Source organism: Eumetopias jubatus, unplaced genomic scaffold (genome assembly GCF_037043125.1).
Source record: "Eumetopias jubatus isolate StellerSeaLion01/CBP00866 unplaced genomic scaffold, mEumJub1_p1.0 scaffold_10, whole genome shotgun sequence".
Lineage (NCBI taxonomy): Eukaryota > Metazoa > Chordata > Mammalia > Carnivora > Otariidae > Eumetopias > Eumetopias jubatus.
The window spans coordinates 43,038,199-43,054,573 of NW_028274816.1; positions in this window are offsets into that span (position 1 = coordinate 43,038,199).

The following is a 16,375-nucleotide window of genomic DNA, read 5'->3' on the forward strand; positions in this document are numbered from 1 at the left end:
GAGAGGGGAGAGGAACAATGGCAGTTGTCCCTCACCCTTGAGTGGAAGGATGGGGGAAGAAGAAGGAGAATAGTAAGTAGGCTGTCCCAGAGCATATGAAGATCACATATTGGCCAGGAAATGGGATGACATCAGGCCGTTCCTTCTCCTTGCAAAGTCCCTTCCCTAAGTCCTGGGCTTATGGACTCTATTCAGCCTTCAGGCTGAGTTCAAATGTTCCCTCTTCTTGGAAGCCCTGCCTGGCACCCTCATTCCTGCCCCCAACCACATGGGATCTCCCCCTCGGCTGAGATTCCTGCTAGTAGCTCCAGGTCAGATTCACAAACTGGCAGCCAGCAGGCAGAGGGGGATATTCTGTGATATCAGCCTGGTGGGTTGAGAGGATCCATACTACTATAGGCACCATGCCTCGTGTCTCTTCCTGCCAGCAACTAAACTTGTAGTCTCCAATTAACACTACATCTGTGGGTGCATTTGTCTTATTCCTCCACCCACCACACAGCCTCTTGTGTCACATTCATCCAGGGCCAGTCCATGCCTAGTGGATGGATGGATGGATGGATGGATGGATGGTTGGATGGATAAGTGGATGGATGGATGGATGGATGGATGGATGGATGGATGGATGGATGGATGAATGGATGGATGGACAGATGAACTGATGGACAGGTGGATGGATGGATAGATGGATGAGTGGATGGATGAACAGATGGATGGATGGATGGATGGATGGATGGATGGATGGATGGATGGATAAGTAGATGGATGGATGGACAGATGAATGAGCAGATGGATGGAAACAGATGAATGGATGAATGGATGGATAGACAGAGAGACAGATGGAGAGATGGATGGATAGAGAGATGGATGGTTGGATGGGTGTATGGGTAGATAAATGGATAGGAACAAATGAATGGATGAATGGATTAATGGACAGACGGATGGACAGATGGATGGATGGATGGAGAAATGAATGTGTGGATGGATGGATGGATGAATGGATGGATGGGTAGACAGATGGATGGAGACAGATGAATGGATGGATGAACAGACAGAAAGATGGATGGACCAATGGACAGGTGGCTGGATGGATAGATGGATGAGTGGAAGGATGAAAGGATGATTGAATGCATGGATGGATGGATAGATGGATGAGTTGATGGAAGGATGGATGCATGGATGCATGGATGGATGGATGAACAGATAAGTGGATGGACAGATGGGTGGATGAGTGGATGGATGGGTGGCTGGATAGATGAATGGGTGGATGGATGGATGGGTGGATGGATGGATGGATGGACAGATGGACAGATGGATGAATTGATAGATGAACGAGTGGGTGGATAAACAGATGGATGAATGGATGGGTGCATGGATGAATGGTCGGATGAATGGATTAGTGGTTGCATAGATGAGCCAAATGAAACAGAAGGAGCACATGGACACCTACGTATCAATCTACTCTGCATCAGGAACCTTGGGACTAGAAGAAAATAATCAGTAAGTGTTTGGGGTTTGCATCTCCTTCTCTTTCCCAAGAAAAGGAAAATGTTGTAAGTGGAATCAGCCAGCAGATACCTGCTGTGCACAGTCTGTATGCCACCTGCTCTTCAGTGGATGGGGAAGATGATAGGAGAAAGGGGAGAAGATAATGAAAGAGCAGAGCAGGGAAAGGGGACAGGAAAGAGAAGGCAAGGCCCAAGTCTGCACAGATAGGATGGTGAGGTTGGGGATGCCTGTGAGTAAGCCTAGCAGTTCAGCAAAAAGGAGGACAGGGCTGAGAAAGCGCACCCTTCCCACTGCCACCTGCAGATTCATCAGCTTTGTCATTATTGGTGGTTTTGCTGAGAATTAAATCTTGAGATGCCCAACCTGGAATGAGTCATTTCTTCTTTCTCTGGAATAGCCTCTACCAGCCAAAGGCTTGGAGTAGACAGGGGTCCCCAGGGGGAGAGGATCACCAACCATATTGGAACTTCTCCCAGTTTGGCCTCAGCCCCTTGAACCTGGGAACCATGAATATTCTCCCCAAAGGCGGGTCAAATGCCCCACTCACAGTGACCCTGGAGTTCATTCATTTAGTGAATATTTATTGGGCCCCTTTAGTGTGGGCTGTTGTGTCCAGTACTAGGATACGGCCAGTACTGAAATTTGGTCTGGTGGAGCTGACAGGTCATAGGCATGGGGCTTGGGAGAGAGATAATAAGTAAACACACAGGAGAACAACAGCTAAGCTAAATGCTAGGAAGAAAATAAAAGCAGTTCCATGGTAAGATGGCTGGAGGACAGCCCATCATGGGGGGCAGGAGGGCAGGTGGAGGAGGGGCACATAAGCCCAGAGCTGAACCTGTCCAAGCAGGAAGTTTGCAACTGTTTTGCCCAGGGCAGTCAGGGCCCACCCAGGATCCTCGCTCCCTTGGGTCCTCCAATCTGTCAATAGTCACTGCTAAGAGGCCAGACTAGCACTGGGGAGGTAGATGGGAAGAAGCACCTGAAGGGCAAGCAGGGGCCAGAGAGTGTGATCCTCAGAATCAGCCTAGTTCAGAGAGGTAAACAGATATGGGCACCAAGCAGAAGGTGAAGGGGAAGTTCTGGAGGCCTTCCTGGAGAAGGGGATGCCTGAGCTGTGTATTGAAAAGGAAGAGTCTGCCAGTCAGACAAGCTGGGAAAGGGCATCCCAGGCAGAAGCACAGGGCAACTCAAGGTGGTTTGAGGAACATGGAACATAAGTCCCAGAGGGAGGAAGAAACAGAGAGAGGCCGGGCTGGAGAACCAGATCACCAAGGATATGGACGTGCTTTGCTCAGAAGAATGGACTTCATCCAAGGGGCAATGAAGCACATTAAGGGTTTTAGTTAAGATGTGATTTGTATACGTTTTAGGAAAACCCCTCTTGGCTGTTACATGGAGAATGAACAATGGTGGCCCAGGGGAAGGAGAGGAACAGAGGACAAGTTCCTGATGAGAACAAGGAACAGGCATAAGAAATACTCTGGAGGGAGGTAAATAAGACCTACAGACCCCTGAATGGGGCACCGACAGGGGGGAAGGAGTCAAGGAGAATCGTCTCCAGGGAGTTCCTGCTGTTTTGCTTGCCCACTGGCCAGGATTTCCCTTGGGAAGCACCCTTCCCCCCACAACTGGTCCATGGCAACATCCCTAATCGTAAGGTGGGAATATGACACAACCTGACCAATCAGAACAGGCTCCTCCTTGGGCAGCCACTGACGCAGGGGTGAGCATGTGACCCAAGCCATACCAATGGACCTCAAGTCTGGGGCTTCTGCCAGGATAGTTGAGCTGTCCACCTTTGCCGCCACCCAAGAAGAGCCTGCTGACAGCAGGGCCAAGAGATGGGCATAGCCGAAACAAATGGGACCCTGGACCCAGCTGTACCTGAAGCCCCTAGACTTTCAGTACATGCGCCAGTGGATCCTTTTCCTTAGGCCATTATGAGCTAAGATTCTGTTACTGGTAACCAAAATCATTCTGACCAAAGGAGAGCAGGACTCAGGCCCGGACCTCAAGGAGAACCCATGGTATCTGTTAGGACCAGAAGTAACACCTTTGCTCACCTAGAACTCAGAACTGTAGAATGCTAGGTCCGTGTCTAAAGGGCTGTACAGACATTCAGAGGGGGGCAGAGAAAGATGGCTCCAGAGAGGAGGTAACATCTGGCCAGGCCTGGAATCTGATGTTGACAGTTGAACAGACGTCCGAGGCAGGAAAGAGCACAGCAGGAGAATAGAAGAGGTTCGAATCCCAGAGGAATCCAGCACCCAAGAAGCACAGGGTTGGTGCAAGGTGGGCTGGGAGACTTGGACCTCAGGAGAGGCCATCCCGGCCTGGGCACACACCTGCCTGCCCTAGCCTCACCTGGTCATGGGGAGCCAACACCCAAGCTCCACAGCAACACAGAAGCAGCCGCCCTGGGAAGGCAGCTTAGCCACCCAGCGCCCGCTGGCTGACTTTATGTTTAATTGTTGGAGGAACTGCCAGACTGCTTCTCAAAGCTGCTGAAACATTTTCTATTCCCATCGGCAGCCTATTAGGCTGACTTCTCCACAGCCTGACCAGTGCTTGTTACTCTCTGACTTTCTGATGCAGTTCTTTTCAGTGGTCCACAGTTGGAGGCTGCTCTCTAAGTCCGGCTGGCCCTCCACTCCCGCAGCCTCACCCCAGCAGACTCGGCCTCCCAGACCCGGAAAAACAAATATAGCAAAGTATTAACAACTGGTTATTTATTTATTTATTTATTTATTTTTAAGATTTCATTTATTTATTTGAGAGAGAGAGAGAATGAGAGAGAGAGAGCACGAGAGAGAAGAGGGTCAGAGGGAGAAGCAGACTCCCTGCTGAGCAGGGAGCCCGATGCGGGACTCGATCCCGGGACTCCAGGATCATGACCTGAGCCGAAGGCAGTCGCTTAACCAACTGAGCCACCCAGGCGCCCAACAACTGGTTATTTAGATGGAAGTTAACAGATATTCCTTATGCTACGTCTGTTCATCTTCAACTGTCAACATCAGATTCAAGGCCTGGCCAGATGTCATCTCCTCTCTGGAGCCATCTTTCTCCTTCAGTGTTTTAATGTTGGACATACAAAAAAAAAAATTCTAAATGTCACTTTTGCCTTTGTGTTACTGCCCAAGACCTGAATGTCCCAGGTTCTCCACTCTAGTGAAAAGTCTCATTACAGCCCAGTTCTGCGGGCCAGAAACTCCAGGTCTCTGGACCCTGCCCGGACCCTTGTTCCCCATTGCAAATCCACTCAAACCACATTGATCTTACTCCAAACAGCACTGAATCCAGCCGCTTCCTGCCGGGCCTGCTGTACGCCTCTCCTGGATGACCCGGGCCGCCTCCTGCTCCTGGCTCCCCAGGAGCCCATTCTCCACAAGGCAGCTTGAGGAGTCTTTCCAAGATGCACCTCCGATGGCCTCCCATGGCTCTCAGGATGAAGAAGGAAGGGCTCACTGTGGGCTGTGCCCCCAGCCTGTGCATCCCAGCACCCCTGCCACCTCCTAGTTCCTCAAGTGAGCCTTGGTCTCTGCAATCCCGGGCTTCTTCCAAGCCCTTCCTTCCACTTGCACGCCTTCCTTCTCTGTCACTCCTTCTCATCTCTTCCCCCTCAGCTCGAGCATCTACTCCTTAAGGGGAGCCATTCTTGACCTCTTCCCTTCTTCCCCACCCCAGTCCAGATCAGCTTCCAAAGAACCGTTCCTACCCTCAGAGCATACATGTGCACTCGACTGTGTCCTTGCTGGTGACCTTGAGAGCTCCCGTGACCTCTCTATGGCTGTGTCACGATCTGAAGTGAGGCTACCCTAACCCAGCGTCAGGTGGTTGCGGATGGCATGGGCTTCCTCCTCATCCCTGCTGAGACATGCATTAACGCACGAAACAGGACATGTTTGCTGTTCCCAGTATTCATGATGTGGGCCTCAGTGTGGTCGTTTGATTGGTGTCCCCTGAACCTATGGACTCCACAAGGCAGGACAACCAGGGATTCTCTGCTCATCCCAGCCTGAGCACTGGAGAGACACATCGTACATACCTAAAGAACATTAAAGAAGTGAATTGGATCAACACAGGGCTGTGTAATAGTGGCCTGTCTGGATGGAGGAGAAAGGGCATTTGTCTTTGCCCCTGTGGCTGATGGCCTATAAATGGAGCCCCTACTGAGTCTCAGAGCTGTCAGCTCATGGTCTTGGACCTTTGGCTATTCCTGCTTTAGGAAAAGGAAGATGTCACTTTAGCACCACCCCAACAGCTCGTTTGTAAATGGGTCATGGCAGAGTTCGTGGGATGGACTGTGGTGGACAAGGAGACACACAACCCCCCAGAGCCCCTGTAGGAGGTGCTAGTGCCCCGGCTGCTGGGGGTGCAGCCAGCACTCAGCCTCCAGCTGCCAGTCTTCTAGGACTGCCTCAGCCACAGAGAGCCACCTTGCCAGGGCCACATGCTGCCACACGGTGTCTGATAGAGGCTGAGCGAGAAAGGCCTCCCACATATTCCACTGCCACGTGCAGTTTCCCTCTATTCGAGAAGCCAATGAGGCGCTCTCACAACGAAGACAGGAAGCCCTGCCGCTGCGGGCTATGCAGGAACGTGTGTCCGTGCTGGTTCGGGCAGCGCCACCCCTCCCCTGCCTGCTGGGATGCAGGCCAGTCAGGTGGATGCAGGAAAGCGCTGGCTAACACACCGAGGCTTCGTGCAGTCTCTTTGGAGAAGGGTCCTCCCGAGGTGCCCCCTTGTCATTGTGTGGCCCTAGGCAGCGACTCCGTCTCCCTAGACTTCCACCTGGCAGGAGAATGCCAGTGACGTGTCACTCTGCTTATGACCAGGGAGGTGAGGGGACAGGAAAGAAAACCTAGGCCTTCCATGGGGAGTGACACAGATGGGCTCCTCACCTGCAGAGAGCGGGGCAGCTGTGTTTTCCCACCTCTGCCCAGCTACACCGCCCTGGCCCTTGTCAGCCATCACCGGCCCAAGTCATGGGTCTGCATTCTCAGCAGGCAATGGGCGGCCCGCCCTCACTCTACTTGCAAACACATCTGACCCCTGGGACCACCTCCACCTCACCCCAACATTGGCCAAGCTGCCATCTTGCATGGCTTGGACTACTGGCTTCTAGGACCCCAGGATAGGGCTGCTTCCCCATCCACACTCCCCTCAGAAGCAGAGTGATCCATAAACACGTAAATCAGATGAGTCACTCTCCTTCTTCAAACCCTTCAAGGACTTCTACTAGCACCAGAGTAAAACTCAAACTCCCTATGAGCCTGTAAGACCCTGCTGCCTCTGTCTCCCAGCTAGCTTGTCCCACTCTCCACCTCACGCACTGTACTCCACCCTTCTTGCAGTTCCACTAAAATACTAATTCGTTCCTGCCTCAGGGCCTTTGCGCATACTGTTGCCGCTGCCTGGGGTACTTTCTTCACAGCAATTCTTGCTGGATTTTCCTCATGCTTCAGAGCTTAGCTCTATTGTCTCCTCCTGAGAAAGGCCTTCCTGAAGCCACCTTATCCTTAGTGATAGGCCTCTTCTCCACTTCTTATCACATCACCCTGTTACTTTCCAGGAGTTCTCACAACTGGAGGCAATCATTGTATCATTTTCACGTACTTTACTTACTTATGTCCTGACCCCCTCTGCCGCCCCAAGGACAGACCTCTGCCGGTCTTGGTTCCTCTATCCTGGTGAGGGAACAATTCTTGGCACATGACAGGAATTCAATGAATATTTGATGGGTGAATGAATGAATGAATGAATGGATGGAAGCCGGCTGGCCTTGGCTAGGACAGGCAGGCTGGGAGGAGCCCATGGCCCTGGCTTGCGGAGGCAGTTCTTCAGATGAAGGCAGAGATGATGCACTTCTGTTGCCTTCCGTCCCATGTTTTCGCCATATGGCTTGCTGCACACTGGGCTGAATTGCAGATGCTCTAACTTGGAGCTTTCTTGCTTTTGTGTGTTAATAACATAAAGACGGAACATAGCTTACCACACATTTTGTGTTTGCTAACTATCTATATGTATATAAAACAGACTTCGGTGTTACTAGCCAACCCACTTGTGAAGTGGAAGGAAAACAGAGCAATTAGAGAGGGAGGGAGGAGGCGGGTGCTGTCTGAGACCGTGGCCAAGTCTCTAGGATTACGTGTGCCTCCCGCGGAGGGCGGGCTCTATCCAGGAGGTCATGGGCAGGGCGGGGTTGGGCACAGAGATCTATGGCCCCATGGCCCCCAGGATAGAGTCCAACTCCTCATGAAGCATTGCACAGAGGGTGCTCCCTGTGCTCCGCTCCTGGCCCTGAGGCTTCTTCAGCCTCAGTGCTCCCCTTTCCCGCCGCTCACTCAGCCCCAAACACACCTGACAACCATCACTTCCAGGATGTACCGCTCTATCTCTAGCCTCTGAACCCACTCCTCTGCACACCCCCACCTCTGACCACTGCCCCCTCACCCCTCCTGGCTTCATTCACAAATCTTTCACTCAGATGTTTGATACTGAGTGCCTCCCAGGTGCCTTTGTGAAGGAAGAAGGGGCCCAAACAGGTAAACAAATGTACAACTATAAAATGTCTCAAGTGCGATGAAGAATAAAAACATAGGGCTTAATTAAAAGACAGAATTAAGCATTTATGCCACCATAGGAGCTGCATTTCAGGGCAACCAAATAGCCCTATTTGATCTGAAAAATTTTGTTACAGAAGACTCCAGTGAGTAGACTCTGAACAGCGGTGCAACGCGGTGGGGGTAGGGCAGGGGCCCTGGGGCCCAGGGAGGAGCAGTATTCCATCAGGGACACTGTTTGGAATGGCAAGGCTATGGGAATGATATAAGCAGACGACTTTTAGTCCATTTCCCTTTTTTTAAGTTCTTTACAGACAGTGCATCCCCCCTATTGCCCGCATCAGCGTGGAGTGCTCCCACATACCATCCCCCTGGGTATGCATGCCTCTGATTTGGAAGAAATGAAGGAAATAGAAAAATCACCATTTTGCAAACCCTAATCAAATAACTGATTCAGGAAACAATTATGAATGGATGAAACTATGAGGTGAGGGCTGATGGGGAAATGGTACTGTGGAAGGAGAAGGCTGTCACCACTTGACCCCACGGATTAATCTCAGCCACACAAGAGCAGACGGCCAGGTACATGGGCCTCTGGAGGGTCGATGCATGGAACACACAGCATCGCACACAGAATCACCTGCGGACATGAACTTCATCAGCTACAAGAGCTGGGAAACAGGGGAGAGAGCAACGAGTCCAACAACCCCATGGAGAAGCAAAAGGGACACATGCAGAAAGCGAAGAGATTCTGCAGGAAACTGAGCTGCCTTCTGCAGCAAATGTGGAACAGAAGAGGCTACTCCAGAGTGAAGAGCAAAGGACACAGTAGGCAGGGGCGATGTGTTCAGTCTCTTTAGATCGTCAATTAATGCTAATGGTTAAAAGACACTTTCAAGACAACTGGAAAATGTGATTGCAGATTATTAAATGCTACCAAGAACTGTACACTCTTTTAGGTGTCTTACTGGCATTGTGGTTATGGAAGAATATGGTCATACTTTTAGAGATGCATACTCAGGCATGTAAAAGTGAAATGACAATGTTTGGAATCCACCTTAAAATCTTTTAGCAAAGAAAAAAAAAAAAGCCACAAGGTCCCTGAAGCAAATATGACAAAATCTTTATTATTAAATCTGTAGGTTAAGTATATGAGGTGTACCATCATTTCTCTACTGTATGTTTGATGTTTATAGCTAAAAAAACAAAAACAAATCAGGATGCCGAGAGAAAGCAGTGAGCCCTGAGAGACAGAGAACCTGACGCAGGCAGGTGGCTGGCAAGGCCTCCTCTTGCTGAATCCTGAGTTGGCCCCTGAGAAGCGGGAGGGAGCAGGGAGCCGGCGAACAGGTGCAAACACACCACAGAAGCCTAGCCCACGGCGTGTCAGAGAAAGGCCAGAGCCCAGGGAGAGGGGGGTACACGCGCAGGATCCCAGGCCCAGAGGGCTACAGCAGAAGCTGAGTTGGGCAGGGCCTGGCACGTGCACCATGTGACTATCTGCGATCAGTGCGAAGCCGTCGAATGGTTTCCAGAAGGGGCAAGTTCGATTGGATTCATGCAAGTCTTCTAGGGAAAAGAGAGGATTCTGGCTGTTTGGTGACAAAGGCATTCTGGTGGGAAAGAGTGACAGGGAATGCAGTTCAAGATGGGATACACCTGTGCAGACAGCAGACGGGGCTCCCTCCAGGATGGGACAGAGAAGGGACAAGAGACAGATGGGAAATATTTGGGGGGCAGAGAGTCACTGGGGCTTGCTGATGCATACAGTGCAGAGGATGAGAGAGAGAGAGGGAGAAAACAGCAATGAATACCAGGTTTGCGCCCTGACCAACTGAGTGAACGGTGGCCCAGGTGGAGAAGCCGGTGGGACAGGGTGGGGAACCCAGAGTCCACCTTTGGGCGTCTTATGCCAACAGGCCCGAGAGACGGGGCAAGTGGAGATATCAAGTGGACAGAAAGTAGAAAGAAAAGACTGCTCAAGGGAGGGGGCATGTGGAAAAATCACTCCCTCGCTTAACTAGAGGGGAGGGGGGAGCAACAAGGAGAGTATAGTGGTGTCCTCAGGAACAGGAAGTGGGCCACCTTGCCCAACACTCCTGACAGGGCCGGGAAGTGAACCCTGAAAAATGCCCTTGGGAGTTGGTGAGATGGGGGGCATTGGTGCCTTTGGCAAAGGCAGTGTCAGTGACTCCACTTCCTGGCCCTCTCCTCTCCCTGAGCTGGATGAGGACCCCTGCTGCCAGGTGCTTCCTCCCCCTGCATTTCTCTCGCTGTTTGGTGATGAAGGACGGGCTTCTCTTCTCTTCCACTGGATCTGAGCATCTTGAGGACAAGATGCTTGGTTCAATCTTCATACCCCTAGAACAGAATTCATCCCTGTAACCATTTACCAGACAATGAGCACCAACTGTATGCACACACCTCGTGGGCCCAGCAGAATGGCACTATCACCAATTCCTCTCATCTGACATCTTGAAGGATGTGAAAACAGGGAACTGGGTCAAATGTCCCACTGGACACTGAGTTCACTGATCCCCCGCCACTGATCCAAGTTAACCTAGGAGGGGACTCTTTATGAGATCCAGGAAACAGGCCCTGAAATGACAGCCATCCAGAACCCCTAGTCCATGTGCACTGAGCCCACCCAAGTACTCCGCCTCAGCAAACCTCAGTTCAGCCTCACCCGCACCCTCTTTTTTTTTTTTTAAGATTTTTTAAATTTATTTGAGAGAGAGCATGAGCAGGGGGAGAGGAAGAGGGAGAAGCAGACTCTGCACTAAACAGGAGCCCAATGTGGGGCTCGATTCCAGGACCCCGAGAACATGATCTGAGCTCAAGGCAGATGCTTAACTGACTGAGCCACCCAGGCACACCACACACCCTCTTTATCACCCTCTGGGCCAGAGGAAGAAGCTGAGGCACGGTAAGGTGAGGTGCCTTCCCAAAGCTCACACTGAGATGGAACCCAGCAGCTGAGACCCATGCCTCCCAGTGCTCCAAGGCCTCCTTCTGCAGGACGTGGGCCACAGGCCCTCACGACAGAGGGGCTGTCCCTCCTCCAGCCTGCCTACACTTCTCCCCTTATTCGTCCCTTCTTACTCTGACCATAGTGTGACATATTAATTTTAAATAATAGCACATCCACATCATACAGTGAGTGAGTCATTCCCTTTTCAATTCTCTATCATGTGTTCTGCTTAATCAAGGAGAAAGGCTCATTTTGAAGCTCAGGGGCTGACACTCAGCTTCTGTCTACTGTTTTTTCATCTCCTTTCCTAAACATTGTGGTAAAATACATGCAACATAAAATGTACCATCTTAACTATTTTTAAGAGTTCAATTCAGTGGCATTATGCACAGTCACGCTTTATATACCCTTTTACTACTATCCATCCTCAGAACTTTTTCATCTTGCAAAACTGAAACTCTGTACCCACTAAAAACTCCCCATTCCCCCCTCCCAGCCCTGGCAACCACCCTTCTACTTTCTGTCTCTATGAATCCGACTGCCCTAGTTCCTCACAGAAGTGGAATCACACCATCATCTCTGGTTTTAAATAGAAAGAGATCAGGCCTCGAGGCCATGGCCTGCCTCTTGTCTGTAGTTATAAAACACTTTATTGCTTCCTTTCACTTTGGGGCTGGTGATGTTGGTTTTCCACTTAGGGTAGGGATAGTTGGTTTTCTTTTCAAACAAACAGATTTAAGGAAATAAAACATGTAGTGAAAGGTTGAATGTGGAGAGGCAATGCACAGAGGAGAAGAGAGGCTGGGAGGTAGAGAAGCCCCAGCCTCAAGCCTGAGGCTCCTTGTGTGGAGCCCTCTGTGACCTCCATACCAGCCGCACCTGGGCCTCCGCACAAGAATGTGCCCCACTCCGCGTCCCCGGCCTCCTCAGCTTCCCGTCACCATCTGGGAAACACTTTCTGTGCCTCTCACCTTTGCCCCTATCTGTTCACCCACTTATTTATTCAGCAAAACTTGCTGTCCAGACTCTGTACTGGCTCTGGGGAATGCTCGGGCCTCGAGGCCTGGCTTAGTCCCAGTCCACCCCTCCTTAGTGCCTTCTTCTTTCCTTCTTGTTTATGTCATGCTGACCCCCCCTCACCCGAGACCCTCCCTCATCTAAGACCCCACTAGTCAGCTCTGAATTCCTTGGCGGGGGGGCTCCCAAGGTCAGACAACTACAGTGGCCAGGTTGATACTAAAGGTGTAGACATAGGGTGAAGCTGTCTCCCCACCCCCCCAGAGGTCAGCTGCTTGCTATTGCCCTGAGCAGATGTAGGCCCAGTTTGCCAAGTCATCCTACTGCTCGGCGAGTTGGGAACCCTCCTGTGTACAGGAATTCAATTTCTTTGCTAATATCCTATGGGGCACCACATCACTTTGTGATCTCTATTCACTCATGTTTGGAGTGAGTCCTGCTCAGGTAATGTCTACTTGCCGTCAGACGGTGTGAGGTGTTCTTGGGAGCTCCTGGAGGGCGGGGTCAAGGCAGCACACCCCAGGCCCACCAGCGCTTGGTGGGGGGCAGACACCAGGGGCCCCCCGAGGCTGCCAGGCTGATTAAGAAGTGGATTCTTATGTGGTTGATGTAAGCAAGTGACTGACAGACGTTGCCAGGGAAGTCAGGATTCCTGGGGAATTGAGACAAAGAGCCAGGCCTGGCACCCTCAGAGCCATGGGTCGGCCAGCCATGCCTGTGTGGATTTACGACCTTACAGAGAAGGCCTGGTGGGTCTAGGCGTGCACTGGGAGGCTCTCTGGTGGGCACAAATGGACAGAGTGGGACAGCCCATCACCCTTTCACGCACGCACAAGACTCTCCTAGTTGCCAATGACAGGGGACCCAACCTCAACAGGCTAAATACATGAAAATAGTTGGCTCCAGCATCTGGAAAGTTCTTAGTAGCCTGGTCTTGGGCTGGACTGGACCCAGGAGCTCGATGAGTCAGAAGACTGCCTCCCCTTACCTCTGGCTCTGTTCCCCTCAACTCCCAGGATGCCCTCTCTAAGGAAGGTCACCCGGAGTCACAAGATGGCCTCCTGGTTCCAGACCACCGGAAGTGGTTCGGGTCAGCTTAGCAACTCCAGGAAATATTTATTGGTCCAGCTTAGGTCATGTGCCCACCCCTGAACCAATCACGTGGTCAGGAATGTGGTTCTCTGATTGGCCAAGCCTCCCTCCCCATCAAAGTGCAGAGCGTAGTGCCTGGAGGAAAATATCCCCCAAGGGAGATACGGAGATGGGGAGGTTTAGTGAAAGCTGGGAGTACAGTGGTCAGACACAGAACAAAGAACACTTGTGTCTTAGCTCATGCTGAAGGAGAACAGGGGCTTGTTGCTGCATAACCGACCCCCGCACCCCCAACGTGATCAGACACTTCAAATGAGTGTCCTTGGGATCCCTGAGCTTAGCACAGAATCCATAAATGTTGGCTGCCACCATTGCTCTCTATCCTATACTGTTTAAAGGTCAATTCTAATTTTCACTGGGATTTCTAAACTGATCACAGCCTTCTGTCTGAAGAAGTATGACTGCACTTGCTACCCAGAGTAGGAGAGGATTATGGGACCACCCATTAGTTTGCCAGTCCCCCCCTTGGAGTCCATAGCAGTGTGAGCTTGTCCTGAACCACAATTTGGGGGGCATGCACTGGGGCCCTGGACTTGGGCTGACCTGGCAAGCCTGTGCAGACAGATTTCCACGGCTGAGAGAGGACAGGAGCCAAGCCCCCAGGGCCTTCCCACACTCGGGTTCCCTGGCGCTGGGTCCTGCCTGGCCCCTACCTCACAGCTCACACTGGTACAGCCAGTTTGACCCCTTTTCTTCTGGGATTCCTGTGTGTAGCCTCACGAGATGCCCCTCCACCAACTCCTTTGGCTCAGCCAAGCAGCCACAAGTGCTCAGCTCTGCCTGATAGCAAGGCCCGGGCCAGCTCGGCTTCCGGTCACAGCCCACACCTTCCCTGATCAACACCCGCCAGCCCGCCTTACCTTTCTACAGGTGCCTTTAAGGAATTGCTAAACGTTCTGTACCAGGGGCCCAAGTGCACACAATGGGCCAACACTGTCAGCAGGCAGTTTCCTGGGCCACTGAAGACCTCTTTGTACCTCAGTTTCCTCATCTGTAAAATGAGGGGGCCCCAGGTTAAGGAACCTTATCTGAGAAGGACTTCCTGGAAGGACTTACTTCTTCTTGGTCCTTCTATTCTGGCTGCTGTTCTTACCATGCATGAAACTACGCAAATGCCCCCAAATTTCTTTACAAATAATAATGACTGTTAATACAGGTTGAACACTTACTATGTGCTAGATACTGTTGCAAATGCATTATGGGGATTAATACATTTACTCCTCACAGCAACCCTGGAGGTTAGGATAATTAGAATCACTCCCATTTTACAGATGAGGAAACTGAGGTACAAAGAGGTTAAGGAACTTTCCCGAAGTTTCATTGCAGAGAGAAGGTGATACCCTCCCTACCCAGCAGCTGGTTATCTAGTTCAACCTACAGTCTTCCTCAAGGCTGAGCCAATGCTTGGACACTCTGACCCTGATGCAGGCAGGCATATAATGAAATGAAACCAAACAGCCAAAGATGAGCTACCCCAGACAAGGGGCCATCAGTAACTTCCAGAGACTCCAAGCCTTGTTGCAGCCTTTTTCCACAGACATATCTTTTCTGTTGCCTCTGCCAAACCCATTCATCCTTCTGGCCTAGATGATGCTTCCACCACGCAGCCTTCTTGACATCCAAGAGTAGTTTGGATGCCCTCTCCTGCCACCACTCTTTGTGAAGTTCTAGCCCCCAAAGGTTTGCCATCCCAGCCCTTAGCACTCTGTACCACAATTGTCAATCTACCTCGCTGCCTCCCTCCCAAACTAGAAGTTCCCAAGTGGATTACTAAAGTCTTACTTTGCTTTAAATGGTTTTTTTTTAAAAAAACAATTCTTATATATTTTTTGAAATATAACATATACTCAGTAGAGTGCATAAATCATAAGTGTAGAGCTCAATGAATGTTTATGTACACAACCATGTACTCAGATCAAGATATAAAACAGGTAGTGCTCAGAAGTTCCCTTGGTCTCCTCCCAGGTATTAACCCCACCCTAGAAGTAACTGCTGTTCTGACCACGGTCACTATAGTTCTGCCTTTTCTGAAACTTCAGATAAATGGCATGACATAGTAATACTTTTCTGTGTCTGGCTTCTTGTGCTACCCATTATGTCTGTGAAATTTATTCATTTTTTGCATGTTTCAATGGTTTGTCCTTTGTATTGTTGTGCAGTATTCCATTGAATGAACATACCAAATTTCTGTATCCACTGTACTGTTGATGAACGTGCCAGCTAGGATACAGAACATATGGAACTCTCATTCTTTGTTGTTTGGAGTATAAGTTGCTATTACCACTAAGGAAAACTCTTCTTGTCTATCATTGATAACAATGATATATATTGATATCTGTATATTGACATATATATTCTCTATCATTGTCATATATATCTCATTGATTGAGCGCTTAGTATGTGCCAAGCACTGTACTAAGTCTAAATTACCTCACTTAATCCTCACAATCACCCTAAAAATAGATAGTTGCCATCTTTGAAATAGGACCATTGTAGTATCAACATGATAGGATTATCGTGAAGCTGAACTAATACTCTGAAGGACTTAGCCCAAAGCTGCCATTTTGGAAACACTGTTTATGGTACCTCTTATTGTTATTACTAAAGGCCACAGGGCTGGGAGTTCAGGAACCTGGGTTCCACGCCTCCCTAAGACAACCTGAGCGAGTCATCTCAGCATCCTTGACCTCAGAGCCCCTGAAAGGTCGCATCTGCTAGCAGAGGCCTCTGAGGATGGCACAAGGCATACTCTTCAATAAGGCCCAGGCTCTCACTTCAGGAAGACTGTTATGTTGGTGGGCGGGGGACAAGACTGAGACTGTGCATCACGGAGAGTCTTGAGAGTGTTTGGGAGCCCTCTACTACATGCTGCTTCTGCAAGTTTGGTAGAGAAGGCACTTCCAAGTGACACTTGTTCCATATCTGTCTCACTAGCCTGTAAGGTCCACAAGGGCTTGGTCCGTGTATGTTTTTCAAGGATTCATTCACAAATACGAACAAGTGCCTCCTTTCCCCCAGGCACTATGCCAAGAGCTGGGGGATACAGCAGTGACCAAGACAGACAAGGTAGGGAGACGGACACCAAACAAGGAAATGAAGGAGCAAGAGTCTTCTTGTGGCAAGTTCTGTGGAGGAAACACAGCAGGGCAATGAGGTGGAG